The sequence below is a fragment of the Octopus bimaculoides genome, chromosome 9 (assembly GCF_001194135.2).
Source record: "Octopus bimaculoides isolate UCB-OBI-ISO-001 chromosome 9, ASM119413v2, whole genome shotgun sequence".
In the NCBI taxonomy this organism is placed as follows: Eukaryota; Metazoa; Mollusca; class Cephalopoda; order Octopoda; family Octopodidae; genus Octopus; species Octopus bimaculoides.
The window spans coordinates 32,699,966-32,709,769 of record NC_068989.1 but is presented as its reverse complement, the minus strand read 5'-3'; the positions used below and the strand labels follow the sequence as shown (position 1 = coordinate 32,709,769).

Below are 9,804 nucleotides of genomic sequence, written 5' to 3'. Positions count from 1 at the left end.
GCATGATCGTTAACAGCGTTGCCTTACTGGCACGCGAAAAAAAAAAACATTCCAGCGAGGTTGTTGCCAGTGCTGCTGGACTGGCTCCTGTGCAGGTGGTATGTAAAAAACACCATTTTGAGTGTGGCCATTGCCAGTACCGACTAACTGGCCACCGTGCCGGTGACAAGTAAAAGCATCCACTACACTCTCAGAGTGGTTGGCGTTAGGAAGGGCATTCAGCTGTAGAAACTCTGCCAGATCAGATTGGAGCCTGGTGCAGCCTTCTGGTTTGCCAGTCCTCAGACGAATCGTCCAACCCATGCTAGCATGGAAGGCAACGTGAAAAGATGATGATGATAATGATGATGATGACAGTTTAAACATTTCTACCACTGGTTTCCACGTACACCTGAACTTCATTTACAAAAACTTTGCAATGATTAGGTGGCAATTTTTAAATCAATGTGTTCTGCACATATGGCAACAATGACTGCATGGCTTTTCATTTCTCAAGTCAGAAGTTTATTTGGCATAGGGGATCTGAAATTAAAATCCCTTTTAATTGGCTTGAAGAGAGTAATATACTGATAATTTAGTGTCCTCAAATACTCCTTGCACTGTGTGTGTGTGTGTGTATATATATACATATATATATATATATACACATATACACACACACACAATCATGATGATGATGATGATGATAATAATAATCATTTAACATCCGACTTCCATGCATGCATGGGTAGGACAGTTGACAAGAGCTAACCAGGTAGAAGACTATCCCACGTTACTGTGTCTGTTTTGGTAGAGTTTTTATAGCTAGATGCTCTTCATAACACCAAATACTTCTTGTTCCTTTTTTATCTTGCCTTGCAAGTTAACTGGGTCAGATGGAGTATATTGAAATAAACATTCTATAGCTGGATAACCTCATAGTCATCAACCTTCATGTTTCCAAGCAAGGTAATATCTTCTTAAGGCCAGACATGTTTACACTGAATATTAGAAAAGAATGACACTGCATGTATGATAGTGACACTCATTTACAACTACCATGCAATGTCAAGACAAAGAGATACAAACACATAGACACTCACACCTACACATACAGTTGGCTTCTTTCAGTTTCCATCTCTCAAATCCATTCACAAAGCTTTAGCCAGCCCCGGTCTATAATAGAAGACACTTGACGAAGATGCCATGCAGTGGAACTGAACCTGAAACCATATGGTTGGGAAGCAAACTTCTTGACCACATCATTATTACCATCTTTATTATCATTTAACATGTTTCCCATGCTGGAGTGGGTTGGATGGTTTGACAATATTTGACATGCTGTAAGGAAGCGTCAAACACTAATGTTAGCTTTGACATGCTTTCTACAGCTGAATGTCCTTCTTAATGTCAATCACTTTACAAAGTGTACTGAGTGCATTTTTCATGCCACCAGCACTGAAGAGGCTGCTAAGTAACTTGCAAGACAAGAGAAGAAAGGAACAGGGAGAAAGAAAAAAGGATGGGGAAAGGAAAAGAAAACAGAAATAGCCTGCTTGACTAAATGGGGGAGGGTTAGTATTTGTGAGGAGAAGGGATGATGGCTTTATGTCAGGTGCTGAGAGGCTACAGTATGATGAAAGAACAGGTTCAGATGTCTGTTATCGAAAGGTGGTTGGTAGTAGTTGGAAAGCTGCATAGAAGATAGAAGAGGTGGTGGGATGCTGGAGAATCTCAAGATACAGTTAATTGCAATGGGAAAAAGAGAGGGAAAGATGGGGGAGGGGTAGAGGTGCATGTAGTGAGTGATGGTAAGAGATACAGGAGTGCTTCAAAGGGTGGGGGCTATGATAAGAGAGATGTTAAAAATGGAGTATAGGAGGGGAGAGCAATGGTTGAAGTCACAAAAAGGAGGTGACTGGTGGAAATAATATGAGCAGGGATGATAATGAGACATAGTAATGGATCTGGGAAGGGCAGATAACCAAAAGGGAGGGGATGAAATATGCGCCTATTCTGATCTCAGATGATTACAGCAGCCAAGTAGTATGATAGATAGAAAAGTTATAGGTGTTAGAAGGTGAGATGTGGAGAAACTCTGAGAAAATCTACCAAAGTTATGGGTGTTAGAAAGTGAGATGTTGGGAAAATCTCTGCTTGACGAAGCAGTGGGGAGAGGCTCTCTCCGGATCTCCTTCCACAAGTTCTGTCTACTTCAAGCAATCAACACTTCTTTATGCAGCTGCCCATTTCCATACATATGTGACTAAACCAGCACAATCTTCCCTTTTGCACACTATATCTGATTCTTCTTATACTAATTTTTCACTCAGTTCATTAGCATTTTGTCATGCATGCATACTGTATAAGCATATTAGCTTCATTCCTCCCTAGTCCTTGCATGCCTTCTACATCCAGGGCCCAAGTCTCATACCACATAGCATTGTTGTACATACATAGGCATCATACAATTTGCCTTTCACTTGGAGAGAGAGACTTCTTGTTGCTTACAGAGGTAATAGCTCTCCAGATGTTCTCCATCTTATACCTAATCTAGTGACTACATTTTAAAAACATCCACTGCTAATTAAGTCACATATGCAATTGAAATTATCCACTACCACTAGGGAATCTTCAGGAAATTTGAGGAAATCAGTTTCCCATGTAACTTTATATGTATATATGTATGTGTATATACAGACACAACAGACATAGGTGTGGTTAAGAAGCTTGCTTCCTAAACATGTCCTCTTGAGTTCAGTTCCACAGCACAGCACCTTCAACAAGTGACTTCTATCATAGCTCCAAGCTAACCAAAGCCTTGTGAGTTGGTAGGTGGAAACTAAAATATGCTCATTGTGTATGTATATGTGTGAGTGTGCATGTGTTTGTGTGTATTTGTATGTATCCCTTACTTGATATCATGGGTGCAAACAAGCATCAATATCATACAAGTGAAGTTGTTCGTTTCTTGAAAAACATGTCTACTCATTAGGAAATTATTAGCTTACATGGAAAAAAGTGAGTGTTTGCAACAGGAAGGGTATTCAATCACAGAACAAATTCCATCTCACCCATGCAGAGAAGTGAACAACAATTGATGAAGATGAAATGATGATGATATACAAGCAGAAGTAACCAGCACTGCCTGAATCAAAAACTCAGAGAATTAACTGTAACATCACAAAGCAATGTATTAGTACTTATTAGTAAATCTTTTGGTAAAAGCAATTAGGAAAACATCAGACTAAGTGCACTATGTGGAACTTTTTTTAATGTTATTTTATGAATATTTTTTCAGATATCCATGTTTTAAACATATGCAATTTAAATTCTGAAAAAAAATTGTACACAAATACAAATCTTTTCAACCTCAAACTACTGTTTAAGTGTAACCTTAACCCTAACCTGAAACCTTAATCTTAAATCCCAATACTAAGCTCTTAAACCTTACTCCTAAGCTTTTTCCCTAAAACCTACATTTATTAATTAGGCTGGATTGACAAAAGTGTAATTCAAGAGCCTCTAGCAAACACAAATTACAATTCTTACTGGTTTTCTATAAGAATGGGCACTACCTGTTGGAGATTACAAAATAGTGTAGTCTACATTCCTCCCTTTGAGATTCTGGAGGAACTTGACCAACAATGTTCAGTTTTCTTCTCTTTTGTATTTAAAAGAGGGAATATGATTATGTAATCTGGCCTGGAATTTTATAGTAGAAGCAACTATGTGGTAATAGACATTCTCAGATGCTTTGACGGAACACTAATATTCTTCTGTAGACATTAGTTATCAAGGGGGCATCTGTCATAGTTCCCAAAGTTACACATTTTATTAAGCATGTAGATATAAGAGGTCTTATTTGTTCTATTAGTGTTATTGCTACTACTCAGAAGTGATACAGAAATATTATCAATCCCATTATCTACACCTTATAGATGTATTCTATTAAATGTACATCCAGATTGATCTGTATGCTCAGAATGATGAACTTCATTCTGAAAGTGTTCAATTTTTTAATATTAATAGTTACTACAATATCTTCTAATTAGATGTAGTGGAGTAAGAAAACTTCATAGTATGCCTATTGAATATTTTACTATATCTGCTGGGAGGAGAAAAACATTGTGTAATATCTCAAAAAACATTCCTGGGATGTCTGTGCTTACATGAATTCTGAACAGAGCATTATACCATGTAATATTTCTATTTCTCTGTTTCTCCAAAATTTGACCATAATTAATATTAGTATAGTTATCACCATGTATATTAGCTCACATATGGTTGCATAATGTACTGCAATAATTCCCTGGTTCAAATTCCTTATTGTTATGCTTAATCCTTTTGCATGCCCCTGATATGTGTATTATTGAGAAATTTTCTGAGACATTCACAAGAAACAATAGACAATTCATTTTCTTGATTGGAAGGTAATCTTCATCACTTGCTATGTAGATTGTTTTCACCACATTATTTTTGTTACCAATAACCAGATTATAAGCAATCCTATTCCTGTGTCCATTATTATAACCATTCATATTACTATCATTATTAATGCTTTTATGTACCAGCAAACGTATTCTACTGTCCCTAAATGTTTTCACATTGTTTACCTCTGGAATATATTACATCCCCTCAGTATATAATGTCCTAGCTAAATTGGCATTATAATATTCTACATTCTGTAAGAAAATGTCCTCATTAGCTGAAAGCTTTATACACACACATGCGCATGCACACACACACACACACACACACACACACACAGGGTAACCTTGGACCATCATTAGTAACCATGGATGAAGGTCTTAGTTGTCCGCCCTACTGGAACAACATTGTCTGAGACTGAAACATGTGATGCATAAATGGCAGTCTCTGTCACACAAGCCACATTTGTGGGTTGTCCTAGAGCTGTTTTTGAGTTGTAGTGTTATTTCTCCAGTATGGGATGTTTGACAGAATCCAAGCCTGGGCAGTATGGAATGGACATGTTGCCCATGCAGCATGTCCACCCTCACCACATCATTAAATTGGTTACCAGAACAAGGTTGTAGACAATGTCAAACTGTTTCAGTGGCTCTGACTTTCCATTTTCCTCAGGTTTTACTCTTGAAACTTTTCCCATGGCTGCATATGGCCACAAAGCAGAAGAGGTCTGAAATCTGAGATCTCCTTCCCTAGATGGACTCCGACCTACTCACCCACTCACCAAGCTAACAAACTTCATCTGCCCAACTGACCTGCTATAGTTGGGACGCTGACAAGTGCTGCTACACTGGGTCAGAGTAGTGGCAAAGAAGTGGTTCCACACTCCTTAAAACTCTGGAACTCCTGAACCAGGGCACCACTTCTGGATGCAGTTTAAAGTGTTACTCAGGATATGTGTGTGTGTATGTGTGTATCTCAATAAGGTTAGAGTTAGCAATAAGTATATCAACAAATTTAGTGTGCATGTAGGAGTTTACCAGGGCTTGCTTTTCAGTCCCTTCCAGTTTCTCAGAATCCTTCAAGTCATAACAGGAGTTTATGACTGGTTGCCTGTGGGAACTCCTCTATGCTGATGACCTTGTTCTTATAGCTGTTGTACAAATAGAAAAGAAATTCCAGGTATGGAAGAAAGGGCCTTAACGTTAACTTAGTAATGACCAAAGTTCTAGTGAACAGTAAAACAGACAAACCATTAATCTCTTCAGAAAAATGGTCCTCACTGACATATAGGAAAGCTGTTGGTAGAAATTCCATACAGTATATCCAGGGAAAACTATAGATGCATAAGAGGCACAGTAGAATCAGAGGAAGGTTAACAGAGAAAGACTTTTTGGCAGATGCTCAGAAGCAATGTTCAATATGAACACATAGGAAATAGATTCCTTAAATGCCCAAGAGGATTCTTAGAGGTTGTAGACAGCTTCTGTTACCGAGATCACTTATTAGAGGATTCTCTAAAAGCATAAACACTAGAATAAGAACCAGCTGTAAAAAGTTCTGAGAGCTATTAAATGTAGTTTGTTCAGTGGTTTGTAACAGATTTTAATTGACCAATGTCATTTAAAATTTTCTATGCAAACACAAAAGTTGTAGACTATAACTGTTACAGAAATAGGGGGAATTAGGAGGCCAGAAAATGGGGCTGGCGAAGTAATAAAAATTCCTGCACAACCACTCCTGACTATTTTCTGAGATATCTGGAGGTATGCCAAGGAGCCGAATCCTGCTGCTACACATATGGCCTTCCAGCAGCAACCTTCTCTAACCAGGATTTGAGCACAATCTGCAGTAGCTTCACATAGCCATCTGAACTGACCTAAGGCCTTGTTCAAAGAAGTGAAAATGAACTCCAGCATGCAGATACAGTCAAAATACCTGCTGTGTCCCTTTCTGCAGATCATGACTTCCTAGTCTCCATTACATGGTTTCGATTTCCATGTGCGTTGCGTCCTTGAGTGAAACACTTCATTTCATGTTGCTTCAGTCTATTCAACCGTGAATGGGTAACCTTGGAGTACAAGAGTGAGATGGTGACTTAGGAAAATCATCCAAATGAAGGTGACTTGAGTCATGTTTTGCATTCAGCAAATGAAAGGATGAAAAGTACAACCTGTACTGTGAATCCCAACTGGTTGGGATTGGTTGTTCAACCATGTTGAAGGCTGATCGATTGATTGCCACTGTCCATGCCATATAGCCTTTACAGAGTTCACAGAACATTGAATAGCAGTCATGATGTCAGCATTTTGATACATGGCATGAATCATTATGATATAGCTAAGATTTTTTCAATATTCAGATGGCTTCCATGTCAGTAAACTTTTTCTCAACAACAACTTTAATCTTTATGCTCCCCAACACTGTTGACTGTAAAAAGATCATCAAATTTACCCCCAAATGCCCTGCACTGGCATGGACATGTGATGCATATGGATGAAGACAGCTGTAGAATTTACTGATCACTAAATATGACCAGAACTTGTGGAAGAGCAAGGCCAAGACATGGGATGAAGATATTAAGGATGACCTCAGGGACCTGTTCCTATCAGAGGAGATGACAAAGGACTGGGATCTCTGGTAAAATGAGGTTCTCAAAAAGACCTGCCCTTGTCAGCAAAACAGTTCTGGAAGTGTAATGTATTGTGGTCTCCACCCACATTACAAGGATTCATCCCCATCACACAAGCTCCAGTGGAATACCCAATCATGTCATACCTCTCTCTTGAACTCCCCACTGTCAATTATATCATCTTTACTACTCCTGCTGCTCATCCATCCCCTGTGGTTCCTTGCTCATCCTTGCTCATTTTGGCAGTCTGCATCCCCATCCTCACATCCCCCTTTCCATACAACCTTGCAAACCAATTCTTCAACTCATCTTGTGTGTTGTGAGATCAACTAGGTACCTCATCACCAATATCCATCTTTTGCAACTCCTACTGTTTATTTTCTCTTTCTCACTTCTCCTACTAGATGTGAGTAGCCATGCAAATCGTCTATAAGAACCTGTACTACTCCCTGCTTTCTCATAGTTCAGTTACCCCATCCCCTAGTACAAATCTGACCCCCTGCCTCCAGGGTTTGTAGTTCTGCAAAGTGCATGGCAACCTCAATAGTACAGGTGGCACAAAAAGAGCACCCAGCCCTTGCTATGAAGTGGTACCATGCAGTGGGACTGAGCCCAGAACAATGTGGTAGGGAAACAAACTTCATACCATGTATGTACATACATGTATGTGTGTGTGTGTGTGTGTAAATATATATATGTAGTGAATCTTGCAGGTATGAAGTGAATTCGCGAACTTTTCTCACGGTGAAATAATGGGTTTTTCTGCGACAGCAGTTTTACATTTGCCAGATTGCCTTAGCAAGGCCAAAATAATGTCTTCACCACTTGACCCTTATAACCTCTTCTACTTCACCAAAAGCTAGAATTAAGAGAACAAGACCACCAACTAAATCCATTGTTCTCAATATGTCTATCCTTCTGGATAGTTATAGAAACAAGAACCTGCAAGCAAAAGACAGTCAGTCACTTGGTGACTACTCAACCAGTGGTCACTTGGTGACAACTCAATGAGTTAGTCACTTTGGTGACAACTCAGGGAGCACGGAGTCTGGCTGACAGGCTACAACAACTATGGTATCTCACCAATGAAGCAGTTGTTTCATCCCACACTCTCTCACTCTCACTAGCTCTAATTCTGTTCACTTACAACATCACTCTTTCTCTTTCTGTGGATTACTGCTAAGATAATATGTACACAAACTATACAAAAAAATCTACATCTATGTTTACTTCGCATGCTCTATGATTTTATCACCTGCCCGTCGAGGTAAGGTATTGCATAATGTAATGGGTAAAAATTAATATTTCTTTAAAACTTCATGCATTGTTTATCTTCCACATCTTACAACATGCTGTTATAACAACAAACTTTTATCGTTACAACTGCTGACTCCGATATTTCATATTATTGTGTATTTAATCAATCTTAACCATTACATATATACATATATATGTGTGTGCTTGTGTGTGTGTGTGTATGTGTTTGTGTGTGTGTGTATGGATACATATACATGCAAATAAATAAACACACATACATTAGTCAATCAGGTTCAAGAAAAAGTTGTTACTCTCAGTGACTGGTATAGCAATATAATCATTAACTGCTATGAAAGTAGAGAAGATTCTTAAAAAAAGGAACAATCATCATGGCATGAACTCAATAGATCAAGCCATCAAAATGGTAGAAAGAGAGAGCTATGATATAGCATAACAGAATGAGAGCAAGTTCTGAGTGTGTATCAAGAAAGAAAAACCAGTAATACCCACTTTTAAGTGTGACAATTAAAATACTCTTGGCCAATAATAAATCACTATATATTTGCTGAACTAGAGAAGGCCTCTGACAGAATATCAAATTATGTAGTCTATATATTACTAAGTAACTAGATGTAGATGAATGGCTTGTGAGAGCTATTTAAGATATGTACAATAATATATACCAACAATCTGGTTTTTAATGCCAAATCAGTTGGCAAATAAATAAGACGTAATGTCCAAAACATGGAAGCAGGGACCAGAATCAAGGGGCCTAAAAATCAATCTATCAAAATCAAAAGTTTTAGGACAGAACACAATTGTCTACTGCCAGCTGAGAAGTGGTCATGATCAATGTGCAGAAAATAAGTAGGTAAGAACTTGATATTATGTATTGAATGTAAATGATGGGTGCACAAATGTGCAATGGGATGTCAAGCAGGATGACAGATGTAACAGTTGCAAAGAGTAATTAGCATTAAGAGCACCCACAAAATGCAATCTTTCAACCAATCAGAAGGTTCACTAGAAGTATTCAACAACTTCATTTCTTAGGTGACTAAATCAGTTGAGGAGATATGTGTTGTAACAGTAGTTAAGAAGGAATGGAAAAAGTTCAAAGAACTATTGCCTCTTTTGGAAACAAAGGATTTGCCTATCTCTATGATTGAAGGAGAGGTTGTTCGGTGCTTATGCGCAATGAGCAACACTGAGTGGTAATAAGATATGAGCATGGAATGGAGAGGATCGATGATGATTGGAAAGGAAATGAGTTTTCCACTGGATGTGGGATGTTAGCACACGTGAACAACAGAGCAGAGTTCATCATCATCATCATCATCGTTTAACGTCCGCTTTCCATGCTAGCATGGGTTGGACGATTTGACTGAGGACTGGTGAAACCGGATGGCAACACCAGGCTCCAGTCTGATTTGGCAGAGTTTCTACAGCTGGATGCCCTTCCTAACGCCAACCACTCAGAGAGTGTAGTGGGTGCTTTTACGTGTCAC

The 9,804-nt window shown here is 38.7% G+C and overlaps 1 protein-coding gene across 2 annotated transcripts in view; it reads right to left on the bottom strand.

Moving 5' to 3' along the window:
* LOC106880362 (cyclin-dependent kinase 5) overlaps positions 1-9,804 on the bottom strand; it is an 81,177-nt gene that overhangs the window by 56,309 nt on the left and 15,064 nt on the right. The window lies entirely within an intron of this gene.